At 40.1% G+C, this 24,849-nt stretch overlaps 1 protein-coding gene across 1 annotated transcript in view; it reads right to left on the minus strand.

Moving 5' to 3' along the window:
- Positions 1 to 24,849, minus strand: part of LOC117426406 (T cell receptor alpha chain MC.7.G5-like) — a 160,499-nt gene that overhangs the window by 121,102 nt on the left and 14,548 nt on the right. The gene's annotated exons all lie outside the window — the stretch shown is intronic.

Consider the following 24,849-nt stretch of genomic DNA (forward strand, 5'->3'; position numbering starts at 1 on the left):
GAGGTTCAGCTAACCTCAGTGTAGAAGGCAACTTTCTTTCCATAAGACAGTGTTTCTCAACCTTTTTGATGCCAGGGACCGGGCTGCTGTCTTCCTAAACTACTGCAGACTGCTTTAATGACCAGGCCATTTTTGCATGTTTTTTTTCTGTTGAGATTTGTGCATTTAACTTTATAATTATAAGGGTTACATGTAAATGTGACAGTGAGCATGGTCATTTTTTATACACAGTAATAATCAGAATTTGCACAATAGAAATATTATGTTTTTTTTTTTTGTTTTTTTTTTAAAAATTAGATAGATTCACGCACCAGACTTTTAATGAGATTTCTGTACCTGCCTTGTAGACACAAGTTTTTCAATCCGGGGATGAATTTCAGACAAGAACCTCTTTCCAATGCTCAGCCTGTTTCGGTATTTAGTTTTAGTTGCAGTTTTAGTTGCAGTCATTGCTGAAAATCCACTTTCGCACAGGTAAGTAGAATGAAATGGGAGTCAGGTTTTGACTGCCAGTTCACTGAGTTGTGGGTATTCTGTATTGACTTTGATCCAGAAAACATGTAGAGTAAGTTTTTGAAATTGTAACTTCAGACCCTCATCACTTGACAATTCCAGCAACTTGTCCTCCAACGATGGCAACAAGGAGGTTTCGGTGTCTAGAGATGAGAATGGGTCACAAGCCCATTGTTTTACTTTCCATAGATCAGAGTCGGAGGGGAAATACTCTTCACATTTTTGGAGAGTTAATTTTAGATGGGATGAAATAATTTCGTGCAGGCGAGTGAGAAGATCTTTACTGTCATCAAATAGCCATAAATGCAAAAGACGGTAACATGTCAAAACAATCGCGCTCGTCTCTTTCTTTCCAGACTTTGAGCTTCTTTTTAAAAGCTGTGATCTTGTCAGCCATTTCAAACACACTGGATACATTTCCCTGCATAGAAAGATTCAACTGATTGAAGTGATCAAATATATCTGCCAGATATGCAAGCTTGGCCAGCCATTATAAATCCTTAAAGTATTCTGCCAAGGGAGACTTCTTTTGAGACAGAAAGACTTCAAGTTCACAACATAGTTCATACACTTGGTTTAATACTTTACCACGCGACAACCACCACACATCAACGTGTCAGTAAGTGATGGTGGTCAGCCCCCATTTCTTCACACATAGCAGAAAAGATGCGAGAATTGAGTGCATTTGCTTTCACAAAATTCACCATTCTAACTACTATACCGAGGACGTCATTAAATTCTGGAGATAATTTCTTGGCTGCCAATACCTCTCTATGAATGAAGCAATGTGTTACTTGAACAGCCAGGGCAAATTCTTTCACTCTTGCCGCTACAACTGAATGTCTGCCTGTCATTGCGGCTGCTCCGTCACTTTAGCATAAGTGTTAAAAGGACTAGGAGCTCTTAAAATAAACAAATCTCCTGGGTCGGATGAGAGGCTCCCAATTGTACTCAAAGAAATGAAAGAAGTTATTTACAAACCGCTAACCAAGATCATGCAACAGTCTCTTGACACAGGGGTTGTACCGACAGACTGGAGAATTGTAAACGTAAAACAAAAAGGGAGACAAAACCGAACCAGGTAACTACATACCAATAAGCCTGACTTCTAATATATGTAAACTTATGGAAACTATAATAAGATCCAAAATGGAAAATTACGCTGGGAGACAGTCAGCATGGTTTAAGGAAAGGGAGATTTTGTCTAACTAACCTGCTTGATTTTTTTGAGGATGCAACATTGACAATGGATAATTGCAAATGTGTATTTAGATTTCCAGAAAGCTTTTGACAAAGTCTCGCCTAAAAGATTAATTCTCAAACTGAACGCAGTACGGATTCAAGGAAATGCATGCACATGGATTAGGGAGTGGTTAACATGTAGAACACAGAAAGTACTGATTAGAGGAGAAACCTCAAAATGGAGCGAGGTAACCAGTGGAGTACCACAGGGATCAGTATTAGGTCCTCTGCTATTCCTAATATACATTAATGACTTAGATTCTGGTATAGAACAAACTTGTTAAATTTGCAGACGACAAAAAAATCAGAGGAGTGGCAAACACTGTTGCAGCAGCAAAGGTCATTCAAAATGATCTTGACAGCATTCAGAACTGTGCAGACACATGGCAAATGAAATTTAATAGAGAAAAGTGTAAGGTACTGCATGCAGGCAATAAAAATGTGCATTATAAATATCATATGAGAGATACTGAAATTGAAGAAGGAATCTATGAAAAAGACCTAGGAGTTTATGTTGACTCAGAAATGTCTTCATCTAGACAATGTGGGGAAAGCTATAAAAAAGGCTGAGATGCTTCGATATATTGTGAAAAGTGTTGAATTTAAATCAAGGGAAGTAATGTTAAAACTTAACAATGCATTAGCAAGACCTCATCTAGAATATTGTGTTCAGTTCTGGTCACCTCGTTACAAAAAGGATATAAATGCTCTAGAAAGAGTGCAAAGAAGAGCGACCAGAATTATCCTGGGTTTAAAAGGCCCACTCCCCAGTAATGTTGTTGAAGCTGACACCCTGGGATCCTTCAAGAAGCTGCTTGATGAGATTCTGGGATCAATAAGCTACTAACAACCAAACTAACAAGATGGGCCGAATGGCCTTCTCTCGTTTGTAAACTTTCTTATGTTCTTATGTTCTTATGTCAGTGCAAATTCCAACACATCGGAGCCACTGGAGTCCACATCCTGTCACATACTTGTTATTCCAATGCAGCGGTGCCACTGGAGCCCACGTCCTGTCACATACTCGTTATTCCAATGCAGCGGTGCCACTGGAGTCCACGTCCTGTCACATACTCGTTATTCCAATGCAGCGGTGCCACTGGAGTCCACGTCCCGTCACATACTCGTTTTTCCAATGCAGCGGTGCCACTGGAGCCCACGTCCTGTCACATACTCGTTATTCCAATGCAGCGGAGCCACTGGAGTCCACGTCCTGTCACATACTCGTTATTCCAATGCAGCGGTGCCACTGGAGCCCACGTCCTGTCACATACTCGTTATTCCAATGCAGCGGTGCCACTGGAGCCCACGTCCTGTCACATACTCGTTATTCCAATGCAGCGGAGCCACTGGAGTCCACGTCCCGTCACATACTCGTTATTCCAATGCAGCAGTGCCACTGGAGCCCACGTCCCGTCACATACTCGTTATTCCAATGCAGCGGAGCCACTGGAGTCCACGTCCTGTCACATACTCGTTATTCCAATGCAGCGGAGCCACTGGAGTCCAGGTCCTGTCACATACTCGTTATTCCAATGCAGCGGAGCCACTGGAGTCCACGTGCTGTCACATACTCGTTATTCCAATGCAGCGGTGCCACTGGAGTCCACGTCCCGTCACATACTCGTTATTCCAATGCAGCAGAGCCACTGGAGTCCACATCCCGTCACATACTCGTTATTCCAATGCAGCGGAGCCACTGGAGTCCACGTCCTGTCACATACTTGTTATTCCATTGCAGCGGTGCCACTGGAGTCCACGTCCTGTCACGTACTCGTTATTCCAATGCAGCAGTGCCACTGGAGTCCACGTCCCGTCACATACTCGTTATTCCAATGCAGCAGAGCCACTGGAGTCCACGTCCTGTCACATACTCGTTATTCCAATGCAGCGGAGCCACTGGAGTCCACATCCTGTCACATACTCGTTATTCCAATGCAGAGGTGCCACTGGAGTCCACTTCCTGTCACAAACTCGTTATTCCAATGCAGCAGTGCCACTGGAGTCCATGTCCCGTCACATACTCGCCCCTTCATGTGCACCGCACACATACACAATAAGAACTGCGGCACTGGAAATGTCCATCGACTCATCCAATTGAATTGCAAACCAGCCTGACACTTTCACTCTCTCTATCAATTGTGATTCAATATCTTCTGCAATATCAGTAATTCTACGTGAGACAGTATTGTTTGACAGAGGAATGCCACTAACTTTTCTGGCAGCTGTAACCCCCAAGACTTCACGACAGGCACCTATTATTGGAGGCATTATTAATTTTTCACCGATTGTAAATGGTGACTTGCATTTGGCTATGTGAAGGGCCAGCCGGTATGATGCTTTTAACATACCTTCATTTGTTGTTGTGGCGGCGTGCAGTAGTTTCTGTTGAGACTTCACTTCATCTTGCTTCTGTTGGAAAAATTTGACTGGCTTTTCTTTTAAGTTCGGGTGTTTGGTTTCCAGGTGACGAATCATTTTTGAATGTTTCATAGCTTTGTTGCTCAGAATCACATCACACACAACACATTGAGGTTTTGGGCATTCTTCATCCCCGCTTGGAATAAACTCATACGTTATATACGCGGCATCATATTTTCTGTTGAAGGTTGAGCATTTCCTCATCTTTTCCCATCCTTCTTCCCTTTCACTGCATTCCTCATCTCTTTCCTCATCTCATTCCTCATCTCATTCCTCATCACATTTGTCATCTCATTCCTCATCTCATTCCTCATCTCATTCCTCATCTCATTCCTCATCACATTCCTCATCATATTCCTCATCACATTCCTCATCACATTCCTCATCACATTCCTCATCACATTCCTCATCTCATTCCTCATCTCATTCCTCATCACATGTGTCATCTCATTCCTCATCACATTCCTCATCACATTCCTCATCACATTCCTCATCTCTTTCCTCATCTCATTCCTCATCTCATTCCTCATCACATTTGTCATCTCATTCCTCATCACATTCCTCATCTCATTCCTCATCTCATTCCTCATCACATTTGTCATCTCATTCCTCATCACATTCCTCATCTCATTCCTCATCTCATTCCTCATCACATTTGGCATCTCATTCCTCATCACATTCCTCATCTCATTCCTCATCACATTCCTCATCTCATTCCTCATCACATTTGTCATCTCATTCCTCATCACATTCCTCATCTCATTCCTTATCTCATTCCTCATCACATTCATCATCTCATTCCTCCTCATTCCTCATTGCATTCCTCATCACATTCCTCATCGCATTCCTCATCGCATTCTCATCACATTCCTCATCGCATTCCTCATCGCATTCCTCATCGCATTCCTCATCTCGATTATGTTTCTCTGATGTTTTACTATTTCCGAAATACCGATCCAAAGGCACTTTGCTTTGACATATCTGATCAAATATAAACAAATCTTTCCCTTGCCGCTCTCTACTACAGTACTGTTCTCAATTTCTGTTGAAAGCTTGCGCGCCAATGATATGTTTAATAGAAGACCCGGAGCAGAGCTAATGGAGTGGAATGGAAGTTTACTATGAGCGGTGAGTGACTTTGTGAAATTCCGCTCACACTGTACAACACCTACACAGTAAACTATAATCACAGTGCTGTAGCACAGACAGCACCTACACAGTAAACTATAATCACAGTGCTGTAGCAGACAGCACCTACACAGTAAACTATAATCACAGTGTTGTAGCACAGACAGCACCTACACAGTAAACTATAATCACAGTGTTGTAGCACAGACAGCACCTATACAATAAACTATAATCACAGTGTTGTAGCACAGACAGCACCTACACAGTAAACTATAATCACAGTGTTGTAGCAGACAGCACCTACACAGTAAACTATAATCACAGTGTTGTAGCACAGACAACACCTACACAGTAAACTATAATCACAGTGTTGTAGCACACAGCACCTACACAGTAAACTATAATCACAGTGTTGTAGCAGACAGCATCTACACAGTAAACTATAATCACAGTGCTGCAGCACAGACAACACCTACACAATAAACTATAATCACAGTGTTGTAGCAGACAGCATCTACACAGTAAACTATAATCACAGTGCTATAGCACAGACAGCACCTACACAGTAAACTATAATCACAGTGCTGTAGCACAGACAGCAACTACACAATAAACTATAATCAGTGTTGTAGCAGACAGCATCTACACAGTAAACTATAATCACAGTGTTGTAGCACAGACAGCACCTACACAGTAAACTATAATCACAGTGTTGTAGCACAGACAGCACCTACACAGTAAACTATAATCACAGTGTTGTAGCACAGACAGCACCTACACAGTAAACTATAATCACAGTGTTGTAGCACAGACAGCACCTACACAGTAAACTATAATCACAGTGTTGTAGCAGACAGCACCTACACAGTAAATTATAATCACAGTGTTGTAGCAGACAGCATCTACACAGTAAACTATAATCACAGTGCTGTAGCACAGACAGCACCTACACAGTAAACTATAATCAGTGCTGTAGCACAGACAGCACCTACACATTAATCTATAATCAGTGCTGTAGCACAGACAGCACCTACACAGTAATCTATAATCAGTGTTGTAGCAGACAGCACCTACACAGTAAACTATAAATCACAGTGTTGTAGCAGACAGCACCTACACAGTAAACTATAAATCACAGTGTTGTAACAGACAGCACCTACACAGTAAACTATAATCACAGTGTTGTAGCACAGACAGCACCTATAAACTATAAATCACAGTGTTGTAGCAGACAGCACCTACACAGTAAACTATAATCAGTGCTGTAGCACAAACAACACGTACTCAGTAAACTATAATCACAGTGTTGTAGCACAGACAGCACCTACACAGTAAACTATAATCACAGTGTTGTAACAGACAGCACCTACACAGTAAACTATAATCACAGTGTTGTAGCACAGACAGCACCTACACAGTAAACTATAATCACAGTGTTGTAGCACAGACAGCACCTACACAGTAAACTATAAATCACAGTGTTGTAGCACAGACAGCACCTACACAGTAAACTATAATCAGTGCTGTAGCACAAACAGCACGTACTCAGTAAACTATAATCACAGTGTTGTAGCACAGACAGCACCTACACAGTAAACTATAATCACAGTGTTGTAGCACAGACAACACCTACACAGTAAACTATAAATCACAGTGTTGTAGCAGACAGCACCTACACAATAAACTATAATCCCAGTGTTGAAGCACAGACAGCACCTACACAGTAAACTATAAATCACAGTGTTGTAGCAGACAGCACCTACACAGTAAACTATAATCACAGTGTTGTAGCAGACAGCACCTACACAATAAACTATAATCACAGTGTTGTAGCACAGACAGCACCTACACAGTAAACTATAATCACAGTGTTGTAGCACAGACAGCACCTACACAGTAAACTATAATCACAGTGTTTTAGCACAGACAGCACCGACACAGTAAACTATAAATCACAGTGTTGTAGCAGACAGCACCTACACAGTAAACTATAATCACAGTGTTGTAGCAGACAGCACCTACACAATAAACTATAATCACAGTGTTGTAGCACAGACAGCACCTACACAGTAAACTATAAATCACAGTGTTGTAGCAGACAGCACCTACACAGTAAACTATAATCAGTGCTGTAGCACAGACAGCACCTACACAGAAATCTATAATCAGTGCTGTAGCAGACAGCACCTACACAGTAAACTATAATCACAGTGCTGTAGCAGACAGAACCTACACAATAAACTATAATCCCAGTGTTGTAGCACAGACAGCACCTACACAGTAAACTATAAATCACAGTGTTGTAGCAGACAGCACCTACACGGTAAACTATAATCACAGTGTTGTAGCAGACAGCACCTACACAATAAACTATAATCACAGTGTTGTAGCACAGACAGCACCTACACAGTAAACTATAAATCACAGTGTTGTAGCTGACAGCACCTACACAGTAAACTATAATCACAGTGTTGTAGCAGACAGCACCTACACAATAAACTATAATCACAGTGTTGTAGCACAGACAGCACCTACACAGTAAACTATAAATCACAGTGTTGTAGCAGACAGCACCTACACAGTAAACTATAATCAGTGCTGTAGCACAGACAGCACCTACACAGAAATCTATAATCAGTGCTGTAGCAGACAGCACCTACACAGTAAACTATAATCACAGTGCTGTAGCAGACAGAACCTACACAATAAACTATAATCCCAGTGTTGTAGCACAGACAGCACCTACACAGTAAACTATAAATCACAGTGTTGTAGCAGACAGCACCTACACGGTAAACTATAATCACAGTGTTGTAGCAGACAGCACCTACACAATAAACTATAATCACAGTGTTGTAGCACAGACAGCACCTACACAGTAAACTATAAATCACAGTGTTGTAGCTGACAGCACCTACACAGTAAACTATAATCACAGTGTTGTAGCACTGACAGCACCTACACAGTAAACTATAATCACAGTGTTTTAGCACAGACAGCACCTACACAGTAAACTATAAATCACAGTGTTGTAGCAGACAGCATCTACACAGTAAACTATAATCAGTGCTGTAGCACAGACAGCACCTACACAGTAATCTATAATCAGTGCTGTAGCACAGTCAGCAGCTACACAGTAAACTATAAATCACAGTGTTGTAGAAGACAGCACCTACACAATAAACTATAAATCACAGTGTTGTAGAAGACAGCACCTACACAGTAAACTATAATCACAGTAAAGTTTTTTAAAATATAAGGAGTACAATAGAATAAACATGGTGTATTCCCAAAAATGTAAATAAAACATTGCTCAAATCCAGAATGATTTGCAATTCCAAGAAAAGTGTGAAGCAGGTTTGTAGAAGTGTCCAGGGTTTTTGTACGAGTACCTAATGGAACTGCATCACTGTGCGTACCCGTCCACACAGTGATATATCACTGTACAAAAACCTGGGGAGGAAGACAGAGAGGGGGTGGAGCGGAGAGAAAAAAAGGAGGAGTGTAGACAAGTGGTTCAGCTAACCTCAGTGTAGATGACAACTTTCTTTCTTTCTAAGCCAAAAGACAGTGTTTCTCAACGTTTTTGATGCCAGGGACCGAACTGCTGTCTTCCAAAAACAACTGCGGACCAATGCACAGCCTGTTTCGGTATTTAGTTTTAGTTGCAGTTTTAGTTGCAGTCATTGCTGAAAATCCACTTTCGCACAGGTAAGTAGAATGAAATGGGAGTCAGGTTTTGACTGCCAGTTCACTGAGTTGTGGGTATTCTGTATTGACTTTGATCCAGAAAACATGTAGAGTAAGTTTTTGAAATTGTAACTTCAGACCCTCATCACTTGACAATTCCAGCAACTTGTCCTCCAACGATGGCAACAAGGAGGTTTCTGTGCCTAGAGATGAGAATGGGTCATGAGCCCATTGTTTTACTTTCTGTGGATTAGTGTCAGAGGGGAAATACTCTTCACATTTTTGGATAGTTAATTTTAGATGGGATGAAATAATTTCACGCAGGCGAGTGAGAAGATCTTTACTGTCATCAGAACCATAAATGCAAAAGACGGGAACATGTCAAAACAATCGCGCTCGTCTCTTTCTTTCCAGACTTTGAGCTTCTTTTTAAAAGCTGTGATCTTGTCAGCCATTTCAAACACACTTGATACATTTCCCTGCATAGAAAGATTCAACTGATTGAAGTGATCAAATATATCTGCCAGATATGCAAGCTTGGCCAGCCATTATAAATCCTTAAAGTATTCTGCCAAGGGAGACTTCTTTTGAGACAGAAAGACTTCAAGTTCACAACATAGTTCATACACTTGGTTTAATACTTTACCACGCGACAACCACCACACATCAACGTGTCAGTAAGTGATGGTGGTCAGCCCCCATTTCTTCACACATAGCAGAAAAGATGCGAGAATTGAGTGCATTTGCTTTCACAAAATTCACCATTCTAACTACTATACCAAGGACATCATTAAGTTCTGGAGATAATTTCTTGGCTGCCAATACCTCTCTATGAATGAAGCAATGTGTTGCTTGAGCAGCCAGTGCAACTTCTTTCACTCTTGCCGCTACAACTGAATGTCTGCCTGTCATTGCGGCTGCTCCGTCACTTTAGCATAACAGAGGCAGAAGTGTTAAAGGGACTAGGAGCTCTTAAAATAAACAAATCTCCTGGGCCGGATGAGAGTCTCCCAATTGTACTCAAAGAAATGAAAGAAGTTATTTACAAACCGCTAACCAAGATCATGCAGCAGTCTCTTGACACAGGGGTTGTACCGACAGACTGGAGAATTGCAAACGTAATACTGATGCACAAAAAGGGAGACAAAACCGAACCAGGTAACTACAGACCAATAAGCCTGACTTCTATTATATGTAAACTTATGGAAACTATAAGATCAAAAATGGAAAATTACCCTGGGAGACAGTTAGCATGGTTTAAGGAAAGGGAGATTGTGTCTAACTAACCTGCTTAATTTTTTTGAGGATGCAACATTGACAATGGATAATTGCAAAGCATACGACATGGTTTATTTAGATTTCCAGAAAGCTTTTGACAAAGTCTCGCATAAAAGATTAATTCTCAAACTGAACGCAGTAGGGATTCAAGGAAATGCATGCACATGGATTAGGGAGTGGCAAACACTGTTGCAGCAGCAAAGGTCATTCAAAATGATCTAGACAGCATTCAGAACTGTGCAGACACATGGCAAATGAAATTTAATAGAGAAAAGTGTAAGGTACTGCATACAGGAAATAAAAATGTGCATTATAAATATCATATGGGAGATACTGAAATTGAAGAAGGAATCTATGAAAAAAATCTTGGCGTTCATGTTGATTCAGAAATGTCTTCATCTAGACAATGTGGGGAAGCTATAAAAAAAGGCCAACAATATGCTCAGATATATTGTGAAAAATGTTGAATTTAAATCAAGGGAAGTAATGTTAAAACTTTACTATGCATTAGTAATACCTCATCTAGAATATTGTGTTCAGTTCTGGTCACCTCGTTACAAAAAGGATATTGCTTCTCTAGAAAGAGTGCAAAGAAGAGCGACCAGAATTATCCCGGGTTTAAAAGGCATGTCGTATGCAGACAGGCTAAAATAATTGAATCATTCAGTCTTGAACAAAGAAGACTACGCAGTGATTTGATTCAAGCATTCAAAATTCTAAAAGGTATAGACAATGTCGACCCAGGGGTCTTTTTTAAACTGAAAAAAGAAACAAGGACCAGGAGTCACAAATGGAGATTAGATAAAGGGGCATTCAAAACAGAAAAATTGAGGCACTTTTTTACACAGAGAATTGTGAGGGTCTGGAACCATCTCCCCAGTAATGTTGTTGAAGCTGACACCCTGGGATCCTTCAAGAAGCTGCTTGATGAGCTTCTGGGATCAATAAGCTACTGACAACCAAAACGAGCAAGAGGGGCCGAATGGCCTCCTCTCGTTTCTTACGTTCTCATGTTCTTATTAAGTATAAAATGAAATGTATAGTGACAGCTAAGTGCTGCTCCTGAATGTTAAAGCTTTATTAGAAATGATGCCATCCCACCACAGCCTCTGGTCATACTGCAATAACTGTCAATGTTTTCTGTGCTTTACATATACATTGATATAATGCAGAGCAAGGCACTTCTGTTTCTAGTTGAAATTAGGACAACATACTTTGATCAAATTATCTATAATGAAGAGTTTACATGACATTCATTTTTAAATCTCATCTACAAGATGAATGGCTGGGCTGCAGGATGAGGTCTTCCAACACAAAGTAGCTTCTGATTGCACAAACGCTAAGAAACGGAAAAGCAACATACCCAGCACCATGTTAAAGCATTGCACAAAAGCACCATGCCAGTTTCTATTCAAATAGACTAAACAAAATGCAGCCATTCACTGTGTGATTGTTTTGTAAAGAGCATGGAAACAATTAAGATATGTTATATTTTACATTTTTGTGATAGATATTTACAAGGGAAGATAGGAAACTTACTTGATTCCACAAACAGTTTTGTACCATTTCCAAAAACCGATGGTCGAGCGCTGTATGTACCAGTGTATTACCCTTCCAAGTATTACGACAAAAACTGATTAGATTGCAGGTCTAGTGCCTTTTCTAACTCATATAATGGCAAAGGTGTGTAACATTGTCATTTGCTTTGAGAATGGAACTATATGCAGATTTCAATTCTTATTTTTTTATTGGACAGTATTTTAAATCTGGTATTGTATCAATGTGTCTATACTGAATTGTAGACAGAATAGTCTTTTGCCACACTTTGCAATGGAATGAGAATACTGTAACCAAATACAAATCCACCTATTTGATAAATACTACATTGTGCTTGATGGTGTTTGTGACAGTTTGGCTTGTGTGGTGATGTCAGGGCAGGAAGAAACACACAGAGTGGTGAGTGAAATGTGCTGTTGCACTGGCTTATTATAAATTAACAAATAAAACAGATGTACAAAACAAAACACTCAAAATAAACGGCACAGTGGCCAAACAAACAGACAAACAAACACTGACCTATAACAAGTAGTGGGCTGGTGTAGACACAGCACGTGTAGCAATTGTTATTAGTATTATTATTTTGTTCTCCTTTCTCTCTCCTGTACCTCCTTGCTGTACACACAACCCAGTGTGATTCATGCATCTATGTATAGACAGCTGTGCTGGGATTCAATTACTAATTAATCACTCAGTTGAATCCCAGCATGAGAACTAATTGTGCAATCCCCGTGCCTCCATACAAATACACACTTTAATCTGCATGTGAAGTGATTGTGCAATCCCCGTGCCTAAATACAAATATACATTTTACATCACCTGTGCTACATAACCCACATTCCGCGCACCACTACAATAATACATATAACAGACAACATAAAACACAAAATACGCAGGCGCGGGGCAAACCGCCACAGTATTGCATTCTGTTTTTAAGTGTTGTAATGCTGCATCATAGCACAGTGTCAAATCAGCTGCACAGTCAAATAGAAACTGTTTTAATTTAAGACAACCGATCAAGAGAAGCTTACTTAGAAGTAGACTGACTTGTTTCTCCGACCAAAAGGTGACTAATAATAATAATAATAATAATATTTCTGTACAAAAGACAACAATGGGGTTAACATTAAAAACATTATGCACAATATGCTAATGTGTATGCACAGTATTGTACATATTGATCTAAGATCATTTTAGTCTGTTAAATCAATCACTGGCATACATTTTTGTATTGATTTTCAATTGTATAAGATCCCCTGTGTGCACAAAATATTGAGTTCACTTACTTGGATCAACACTCAAAGTCATTCTAACGGCACTCCGGCTGCAGTGGCGTTTCACACAGCGCTCTGGCTGCAGTGGCGTTTCTCACAGCGCTCCGGCTGCATTAGCGTTTCACACAGTGCTCCGGCTGCAGTAGCGTTTCACACAGTGCTCCAGCTGCATTAGCGTTTAACACAGCGCTCCAGCTGCAGTAGCGTTTCACACAGTGCTCCAGCTGCATTAGCGTTTAACACAGCGCTCCAGCTGCATTAGCGTTTCACACAGCGCTCCGGCTGCATTAGCATTTCTCAGAGCGCTCCGGCTGCAGTGGCGTTTCACACAGCGCTCCGGCTGCATTAGCGTTTCACACAGCGCTCCAGCTGCATTAGCGTTTCACACAGCGCTCTGGCTGCATTAGCGTTTCACACAGTGCTCCGGCTGCAGTAGCGTTCCACACAGCGCTCCGGCTGCAGTGGCGTTTCACAGAGCGCCCCGGCTGCATTAGCGTTTCACACAGTGCTCTGGCTGCATTAGCGTTTCACACAGTGCTCCGGCTGCATTAGCGTTTCACACAGTGCTCTGGCTGCATTAGCGTTTCACACAGCGCTCTGGCTGCAGTGGCGTTTCACACAGCGCTCTGGCTGCATTAGCATTTCACACAGTGCTCTGGCTGCATTAGCGTTTCACACAGTGCTCCGGCTGCATTAGCGTTTCACACAGCGCTCCGGCTGCATTAGCGTTTCACACAGCGCTCCGGCTGCATTAGCGTTTCACACAGCGCTCTGGCTGCATTAGCGTTTCACACAGCGCTCCGGCTGCAGTGGCGTTTCACACAGCACTCTGGCTGCAGTGGCGTTTCACACAGTGCTCTGGCTGCAGTGACGTTTCACAGAGTGCTCTGGCTGCAGTGACGTTTCACACAGTGCTCTGGCTGCAGTGACGTTTCACACAGTGCTCTGGCTGCAGTGACGTTTCACACAGTGTTCTGGCTGCAGTGACGTTTCACACAGTGCTCCGGCTGCATTAGCGTTTCACACAGCGCTCTGGCTGCAGTGGCGTTTCACACAGCGCTCTGGCTGCAGTGACGTTTCACACAGTGCTCTGGCTGCAGTGACGTTTCACACAGTGCTCTGGCTGCAGTGACGTTTCACACAGTGTTCTGGCTGCAGTGACGTTTCACACAGCGCTCCGGCTGCATTAGCATTTCACACAGCGCTCCGGCTGCATTAGCGTTTCACACAGTGCTCTGGCTGCAGTGACGTTTCACACAGTGCTCTGGCTGCAGTGGTGTTTCACACTGCACTCTGGCTGCATTAGCGTTTCACACAGCGCTCCAGCTAATTGGCGTTTCAGTGTAAGAGGGCCATACTCACATAGCTGCATCCCCTTTCTACTGCAAAACTCCTCCTTGTGATCAGTGCGGTGCCACTCTCTATCCAATAACCACACGCAACACAGCTGATCAATGTGTATAAAACATATCACTACACGTTTATTTCCTCTGCTATTCACTGCAGAAGTTTGATTTTGGGGCAACTACCATCACATTGAAATGACCAAGGAATTAACTCTAGCAAGATGATTTCTACTTACTGGGCTCAACAGGGCTTGCTGCCGTTTCCAAATGTTAATTTCCAAATACCAGCATACCCAATTGCACCGACCAACACAAAAACATGTTTTTAATTGAGAAGTTCAATGCTTGGTGGCAGTATTAAAATCAAATACAATTCACAACAAGTTCATTTTCACTAATAAAATGGGCTGATTTATTATTTTATTTATTTATTGTTTTTTTTCTGCAAAACAAACTGCAAAGAAAAGGTGCAATAAAACCCACTGCTCATTACTTCCACTACCTGCAGAGGCCCTGAGATAATCAAACACTGCACTGTATCCTCCCTATACTGATGGTGGGCTTGCTCATCTCCCACCTTTAACTAGTGTTCACTGTTTTTACTGCCAACACACACACACACACACACACACACACACACACACACACACACACACACACACACACACACACACACACACACACACACACACACACACTTTTTTGTTGCCTTAACGACAACTATATACTAGTTTCACTTATCATATTGGGTGCCATGTGTAAAAAAAGCGTTAATATTTTAACTTTTTTTTCAGATTTAACTTAAATCTTGTATTTTTTCCCCACATTTATAAATGTTGTGAAAATAAATATATATTTTTAAATGAGTACATTCAGATATAATTTATAAACTTAGTTACAAGATTGAACATTTAGCGATTTGATTAGCTCTTCTAATGCTAATCGGAAAATATACAAATGTAAGCATTACAAGAGCCAATCAAATCGCGTGAAAGCACAAAGTGGACGGAGCTCATTTGCATACAAACTCCAGATTTAGCTGGCGAGTTAAATATTTAGCTAAATGTTAAATCTTGTCAAGAGAGTTAACATTTAGTTAAATATTTAGCTAACTGTTAAATCTTGTTTAGAGAGTTGAGATTTAGTTAAATATTTAGCTAAATGTGAAATCTAGTTAAGAGATTTAAGATTTAATTAAATATTTAGCTCAAAATGTTAAATCTAGAACGAATGGAATCGGATCCGAATTCACTGGATCCGGATCATAAGAAGGTGTTATATTAAGAGGATTTGGATCAAGCTCCACTGATCCGTAATCTTGATCCAGTTTTGGAGCTACACGTGGTGTAACTAGGGAAACTGACCAATGAGAAGCGAACATGTCTGTGTGGCGCGAAGTTTCAATACAGCCTGCGATCACAGTAATGTCACGAAGAAATGGCAAATAAAAAAAGATAATATAAAATTATCGATTATGCCACTCATAAAAATGAAAGTGGGCACATTATTATTATTATTATTATTATTATTATTATTATTATTATTATTATTATTATTATTATTATTATTTTTATTTTCAAAAAATGTACCAGGGCCGATTTTTACACTGCGTTCTGCTGCCAGTTAGTTATGGGAAAAGTGAAGCCTCCTGAACCACTGAACCCTCTGAATCATTTGGTTCGCAAAAAGATTCTTAGCCGAAGCACATGAAGCGCTTCATGCTCTTCAGTGCCATCTCTTGGTAGATCTGCACAACTCAATACATTGAGTAAACACAGACCTCTATCTCCAGACAAGGCATTTAGTAAAGTGGACAACTGCACTGACGTTTCATACACTTTTGACATACAGTATCAAGCATTTTCATTTTTTTTTTCCTTTATACACATAATAGATCGTTGTATTTTTTACCAATAATGTTCATAAAGAGCTCTGTTTGTACATATGTAATGCTTTTTTGTTTGTTAATTTGAAAAAAAAATATTTATGAAATATAAAACAAAAAACAGCATCTTGATTAAAAAAAATAAAAATCCTTTCAGCTTGACTGAAACACCACACTGTGAGCAGTGTTAACAAAGAGTACGTATTGGATAAAAAAAAAAAAAAAAAGTTTCCTTCCTACCAGCTACTGCTCAACACCGTTCATGGTTCACATGACCTAGTGGTTCAATGAACCATATGAAGCTTTGCTTCGTAACACTGTTTGCTTCAATTGGTTCATGTGGGGTCCAATCAGCTGAGAATTCAGCCCCATCACTACCACCAGGATAAAGCAGGTACTGTATATAGAAATGTCCGGGGTTAGTGTACGAGTACGCAATGTAACTGCATCACTGTGCGTAGTTAACACAGTGGTATATCACTGTACAAAAACCTAGGGGAGGAAGACAGGGGGTTAGACAAGTGACTCAGCTAACCTCAGTGCAGGTGACAACTGTCGTTCTTTCTTTCTTTCTTTCTTTCTTTCTTTCTTTCTAAGCCATAAGAAATACGTTCATGTTAAAGTTGATTTACAAACACCTCTCCTGCTCGCTGATTTCAATTTTGAGCAAGGTTAATTAACTTTTACTATATACAGTTCAACGGGCTCTTTTAGTTCCTCACCGTGAATTAAAAACCTCTATTCACTACATTATCATAGCCCCTTGTGCTACATCAGCGAACATTATTAAACAAACTATTACACTGGTTTTATAGCCCTATAGAGGTAAATGTGTATGGGCGACACAGGCTATGTAGTACATGCAGTACTAAAATACCACACCGCGACGAACTTGCTTTTAACATACAAAGCTTTAAATAGCCTTGCTCCCCTATATCTAAAATATCTGCTGATGTGTCCCGAGTCGCTCTCTTAGATCACAGGATGAAATTTTGCTCATCAGTATTCCACAGATAAAGAGAAAGAAGGCAGGTGGCAGAGCGTTCAGCTTTAGAGCACGATCTGCCACAATTTGTAAGGGAGGCACCATCTCTTGATGCTTTTAAATTAAGATTAAAAACACATTTTTTATCATTTAGCATATATATATATATATATATATATATATATATATATATATATATATATATATATATATTGTAAAGGGAAAATGTATCATCCTATGTTATATTACTTATTTTTCTGTTTTAAGCTATGTAATTTAAAGCAGTAGTTTATCATCTTATTGTTTACTATTTCTCTAGTTTGTTTTGTATATTATAATCTGTTTATCTGTAAATTGCTTGAGGCATTGATCAGCGCTACATAAGAAATGAAGGCTGATTGATAATCTGGGCATGCACAGTTTGTTCTAATCAGCATCCCCCAAATTAGAACACTGTCTTATGAGCATTCCAAACCCAACAGACCCTGGCAATCTCCTGTCTCCGAACTTGTGTGCATTTCACGTAATACTGTGTACATGAAGTATATTAATAGTAAAATACAGTAATAAAGCTCATGCTTTGTTGCTGACAGTGACACTGATGGACACTGATAATGCAAATACTGCCCTGACCCCCACCCCCAACATGGGGGCGTGTCCCAGTGGGGTGGCTCGCAATAAAGGGAGCCGCTGACACACCTCAAGGACCAGGAACATCCAGCTGTCCTGGACAAAGAAATGCATATCTCCTACCACCGTATGTGGAACTGGGATCAGGGTTTTGATTATTATCCAGAGTAAGGATTAGTTTAGGGATTTGAAATCTCACAGTCTACAAGGTGTGTCAGCGGGACCTCCCTGTGTAGCCGGAGCAGTGCTGCGGGGAGTCCCTGTGTAGCGGGAGCAGTGCTGTGGTGAGTCCCTGTGTAGCGGGAGCGGTGCTGTGGTGAGTCCCTGTGTAGTGGGAGCAGTGCTGCAGGGAGTCCCTGTGTAGCGGGAGCAGTGCTGCGGGGAGTCCCTGTGTAGTGGAAGCAGTGCTCCCGGGAGTCCCTGTGTAGCAGGAGCAGTGCTGCAAGACCTCCCTGTGTAGCGGGAGCAGTGCTGTGGGGAGTCCCTGTGTAGTGGGAGCAGTGCTGCGGGGAGTCCCTGTGTAGCGGAAGCAGTGCTGCAAGACCTCCCTGTGTAGCAGGAGCAGTGCTGCGGGGAGTCCCTTTGTAGCGGGAGCAGTGCTGCGGGACCTCCCTGTGTAGCGGGAGCAGTGCTCACTGTCTTCATGGCACATTATGTCGTTTTGTTTTCAGTGTTTTGTTTTCCTTTTTTGTACACTTGTTGCCTGCCTGTGCACTACATAAGAACATATAAACATAAGAAAGTTTACAAACGAAAGGAGGCCATTCCGCCAATCTTGTTTGTTTGGTTGTTTGTAGCTTATTGATCCCAGAATCTCATCAAGCAGCTTCTTGAAGGATCCCAGGGTGTCAGCTTCAACAACATTACTGGGAAGCTGGTTCCAGACTCTCACAATTCTCGGTGTAAAAAAGTGCCTCCTATTTTCTGTTCTGAATGCCCCTTTATCTAATCTCCATTTGTGACCTCTGGTCCTTGTTTCTTTTTTCAGGTCGAAAAAGTCCCTTGGGTCGACATTGTCAATACCTTTTAGAATTTTGAATGCTTGAATCAGATCACTGCATAGTTTTCTTTGTTCAAGACTGAACAAATTCAATTCTTTGAGCCTGTCTGCATACAACATGTCTTTTAAACCCGGGATAATTCTGGTCGCTTTTCTTTGCACTCTTTCTAGAGCAGCAATATCCTTTTTGTAACGATATCAAAATAAAGTATCGAAATATCCTTTTTATACAGATATCAAAATAAAGTATTCCAATGAGTTACTGTACATTAGGACTTTATGACAAGACAGTGGCCAAGTCAAATTTTAACTGATGATGGAAGTATATGAGAAAATGCAGCTATGTTTAATCAAAGCACTATCTCATGATTATAGCCTTGATATGAAGAAAATGTGTACATGTAAACATGTTTGTCAGTATTCTAAATGTCACATTACAGACAAATCCATTGACAGAACATCACAAATCCATTGAGATAAATCACAGACAAATCAATTGAGAGAACATCACACACAAATCCATTGAGCTAAATCACAGACAAATCCACTGAGAGAACTTCACAGACAAATCCATTGAGAGAACTTCACAGACAGACATTGAATGAACCTGTCATCTGGTTTCAGTTCACAATAGCGTGTGCAAACCAAAGTAAATGCCCAAAATGAAAATGCATGCAGGTAAACATGATAGTAAATTAATCTGCAGGGCATGAATTTCAGAACGGGATTGCGGTAATCGCGCATTTTCCAAGTCGATGTGCGGGAAAACCCCGCAGAGATATTTGATGACACCAAGCTATTGTATTTTTCATCCAATTTAGAATGCCTGAAACGCTACAATAATATATAAGGAAGTGGGTGCCAGTGACGAACCCACTATGAGCCGCATTCTGAGTTGTTTTGGTTAAAATAAATAAATAAATAAATGTAGTGCTGGATATTTTAAGTGCCGCAAGACTTTTTTTCTCTTGTCTCTTGTACGTGATTCTCAGACGCTATCTCTGAGGATTATAGAAACTCAGTACACTGCAGTAAATAAACAATCTTGAAAAAAAGACGATATTAAGTCTATCTAGGTGCTGTTTTGCAAGCGGTGACTTTCGCTTTAAGTGTTAAAACTCAGCCCCATTCATTTTGGAGCGCCAGTGCTCCGAAGATTACGCACGTATTACTCAGGCACCGTAAAAGCCACCTACCTGGTTCAGCATGTTTAAAAGTACAGACTCGGGGCTTTCTAAAGACGTATTCAGTGTGTGTATGCCGTATGTAGTGGCTACAAAGATACCAAGAAATGTTCAGTCAGGACAACTGACATTTTTACCTTACTTTGGCGACTTATTTCTCTTACTGTGACAGGTATTGACTTTTTTCCTACGTTTAACTTAAGAGTGTTGGGAACTACAAATTAAAAGTGAAATGGTGCTTTTCGCTAATTTATTCTGCTGCGCCAGTACCCTGAAAACACATAAACCATCCTTGCTGTATAGAGAGTCTGGCAGTTCTCACCAGGTGTGTGTTAAAGAAACAGTAACTAATTAATAAGAAATCACTTGGCCCAGATTAAATGTATGCCTGGGTGTTTAAGGAAACTATCAGGATCACTGGCTGCCATTGTTCTTAACAAGTGTGTGATTTGTGGTAATAGAATATTGTGTTCAATTGTGATTACATCACTTCAAAAACAATCAGCAGAGAAGGGCAAACAATCCCAAACATAGAAAAAATGAAGTAAAATCCCTCTTCTTTCCCAAATGTTGTTACATCACACTACAATAAACCACACAATCTATGGCACACATACACATCTACTTGTTTATTTGATTGCGTTGCCCTCTTGTGCACAAATTAAGTAATAGTAGCACGAATAACCCCTAGGTTTTAATAATAAACCATGACAGTTTGTCTAATCGTTTTGATGCGGTGAACATGCTTGTGGTTAGTAAATATGAATGATCGGCTTGTAAACGTTTCCTAGCAACAGCACGGTTCTGACGATTTTGTTGATGGTTTAATTGCAATCATACATGTGGTTACATACCTTGCAGATTTGTTTTTGTTTTCAGATATATGAATATAAAAGTTATTTACTGTAATAACGAATAAGAAGAAAACGCCAAACTAATGTTTTTTCTTTTTTTTTTTTTTTTTTTATAGTTTTCAAAAAGATGTTGCGTTGACTTTCATAATGTGAAGAGTTGCTGTTCTAAACCTCAGAGGCCCATGGGATAGCCACAGTTATAAGAACATAAGAAAGTTTACAAACGAGAGGAGGCCATTCGGCCCATCTTGCTTGTTTGGTTGTCAGTAGCTTATTGATCCCAGTTATGCAAGCCGAGCTAAAGCTATGCTGCCTTTGACGTAGCTCTATGTCTTCATGTGTACTTTTGTAAGGACGTTGTTTTAACTGGGAGCAGAATGCCAGTTGCATTGTGATATCGTGGGATACTAAATCTGTCTTATTCACATATACAGATTCAATCCGGTGTAACGTCCATTTTTGCTACTTTGTCAAAAGTTGCTGCCGATAGAAAAAAAAAGACATGTATAAACATCACATTTTGCTACCTTGTCATAATCTGCTATCTGGTCAAAATCTGATACTTGTACCAAAATGTCATATGTAGCTACTGAAAGTATTTTTTTTTTTGGTCTAGTTAAAACATTTGAAGTGCTTTTTAAACCCCAAAAAGTAAAGACTAAAGCTAAGGTTTACAATTTTAAAAAGGCAAATTATGAAGGAATGAAACAGAGACTAAGAGAAGTAGATTGGAGTAAAATAGAGAAAACATCCACAGAAAAAAATATGGCTAGTTTTAAGAAATGTAGTACTAGAGGCACAAAACAATTACATACCATCAGCAGACAAATCGAAATCTAAAACAAAATGGCCAAAATAGTTTAATAGATCAATTAAAAAATATATTCAGAGAAAAAAAGGCACTTTACAGAGTGTTTAAAAAGGGACCAAGAACAAAGTACACAGAAAGAGTCAAAAAGGAAGTTAGAAAGGCCAAGAGAGAGAGAGATAGAAATGAGCATTGCTAAGGTGGCTAAAACCAATTGCAAAAAGTTTTTCCAATATTATAACAGCAAGAGAACATTCAAAGAGGTAAAATGTCTAAGAGATACAAATGGCAAAATCATACAGAAAAGAAAAAATAGCAAATATATTAAATGATTACTTTTCACAAGTTTTTACAAAGGAGGATACGGACATGCCCCACATGTCGACCTGTTCCTATCCAGTTTTAAATAACTTTAGCATAACAGAGGCAGAAGTGTTAAAGGGACTAGGAGCTCTTAAAATAAACAAATCCCCTGGGCCGGATGAGATCCTCCCAATAGTACTTAAAGAAATGAAAGAAGTTATTTACAAACCGCTAACTAAGATCATGCAACAGCCTCTTGACACAGGGGTTGTACCGACAGACTGGAGAATTGCAAACGTAATACCGATCCACAAAAAGGGAGACAAACCCCTATATGTTAACAGTATCCTGGGAGACAGTCAGCATGGTTTTAGGAAAGGGAGATCGTGTCTAACTAACCTGCTTGATTTTTTTGAGGATGCAACATCGACAATGCATAATTGCAAAGCATATGACATGGTTTATTTAGATTTCCAGAAAGTTTTTGACAAAGTCCCGCATAAAAGATTAATTCTCAAACTGAATGCCGTAGGGATTCAAGGAAATGCATGCACATGTACAAAACAGAAAGTACTGATTAGAGGAGAAACCTCAAAATGGAGCGAGGTAACCAGTGGAGTACCACAGGGATCAGTATTAGGTCCTGTGCTCTTCCTAATCTACATTAATGACCTAGATTCTGCTATAGTAAGCAAACTTGTTACATTTTCAGGCGACACAAAAATAGGAGAAGTGGCAAACATTGTTGCATCAGCAAAGGTCATTCAAAATTATCTAGACAGCATTCAGAACTGGACAGACACATGGCAAATTACATTTAATAGAGAAAAGTGTAAGGTACTGCACACAGGCAATAAAAATGTGCATTATAAATATCATATGGGAGATACTGAAATTGAAAAAGGAATCTATGAAACATCTAGATAATATGGGTAATCTATAAAAAAGGCTATGACAGTGTGCCCCGCCTTTGTCGTATGCAGGCTAAAATAACTGAATTTGTTCAGTCTTGAACAAAGAAGACTACGCAGTGATCTGATTCAAGCATTCAAAATTCTAAAAGGTATATATATATATATATATATATATATATATATATATATATATATATATATATATATATATATATATATATATATATTGTAATGTTGCTGGGTTTCAGGATGAATGGAATCAGACAAGGTAGGTATTTTTAAGGTTTGAGGCCCTGCCTGTAAATAGGGTTTTTTTTTTTGGTGTTTTGGTGGTGGTTGGCAGGGATGGGGTTAATTTCCTGTCGCTGCCAAAAACATGTGAAAATGTAGCTGCAGCCTTTATTGAATAATTGATGGTTAATTAGGCTCCAGCCACATGGGATATAAGGGGAAATAAATGCTTTGTTTGGGGTGGTGTGTAAAGAAGGAGTTTGATGGGTGGTTTTGTGGCTGTGCCGTTACATTTTTGTACCTGTAAAATTCAGTGAATGCTCTGCTCAGCCTGAACAGTTTTCTGTTTGTTTATCCCATTGTTTTGGCCTGTATGCTTTTTTCTTTTGTATTTTGTGTTACTTTTGTTTACTAAGGCGTGCTGAAGTGCTTAAACTGCAGCCTTCCTTGCCTCGGAGTCTCCAATAACACCTGGGCCCACAACGCTATCCTGTCACAAGGCCGTATTTATTTAAACAGCAAAATAAGTATAATATTTAAGCTTTCTCTTTCTTTTTTTTCTTATACACATATATTTTGCACCATATTTTGCGGGGGTCGAGGCAATGCACCCCTATTTATGCCCTCGCTCGACGCCTGTTCCTTGTCTTCGTGCTGATATCTATTGTTTAAACTAATTGCTGACTTCAGGGGGTTATGGGCTCTAATGAATTTGCAGTGACACTAAAAAGACACATCTTGAAAGATAGAGTAGAGTTTTAAACAAGTGTTAAATGTCGTTTGTTTCATGTAGAAACCATGAATACACGTGTTCTCAGATTAACACTTTGAAAATATACATTATTTTGGCAGTTTATGTATAAAACAATAGAAATAAATCCCTTTATTCTACATTTGTTGTTAATCTATAAAATTAGTGTAAAATGAAAAACTGACAAACACAATATAATGTGCTTTAAGAAACACAGACTAGGGAGCCTGCTGAATGTTAAATGAGGAAGGCAGTCCCAGTGCATCTTCACTATGAGAGCCTGCTGAATGTTAAATGAGGAAGGCAGTCCCAGTGCATCCTCACTATGAGAGCCTGCTGAATGTTAAATGAGGAAGGCAGTCCCAGTGCATCTTCACTATGAGAGCCTGCTGAATGTTAAATGAGGAAGGCAGTCCCACTGAATCTTCAGATATTGTGCTGCTGCATAGATTGATTCAGTCAATGTGTTCTCTAGCACCACAGTAGTACACACCGCTGTCTTCAATGTGCGCAGTCTTTATCTCCAGAGAGAATTTGTTATTAGAGTCGTCTATCTCTGCTACGAAGCGCTCTTTAAATCCTATGCCATAATCCTTTCCTTCCCTGCTAATATATTCCGGAGACTGCCCGTCTCGCTGTCTGTACCAGTACATGACGTTGCTGTCCATTTCCCCGTCTTTCAGACTGCACTGGAATCTCACGCTATTCCCCTCTTTGATGATCTCAGATGGAGGCGACTGAATGACAACTGGGTTTCCAAACACGTCTGCAAAATCATTCATTGAACACATGAAGAAAAAAAGAGCAAAAGGAAAAACATTATCAACTGCATGTGTAATACAATATGAAGCTTGA

Source organism: Acipenser ruthenus, chromosome 11 (assembly GCF_902713425.1).
Source record: "Acipenser ruthenus chromosome 11, fAciRut3.2 maternal haplotype, whole genome shotgun sequence".
In the NCBI taxonomy this organism is placed as follows: Eukaryota; Metazoa; Chordata; class Actinopteri; order Acipenseriformes; family Acipenseridae; genus Acipenser; species Acipenser ruthenus.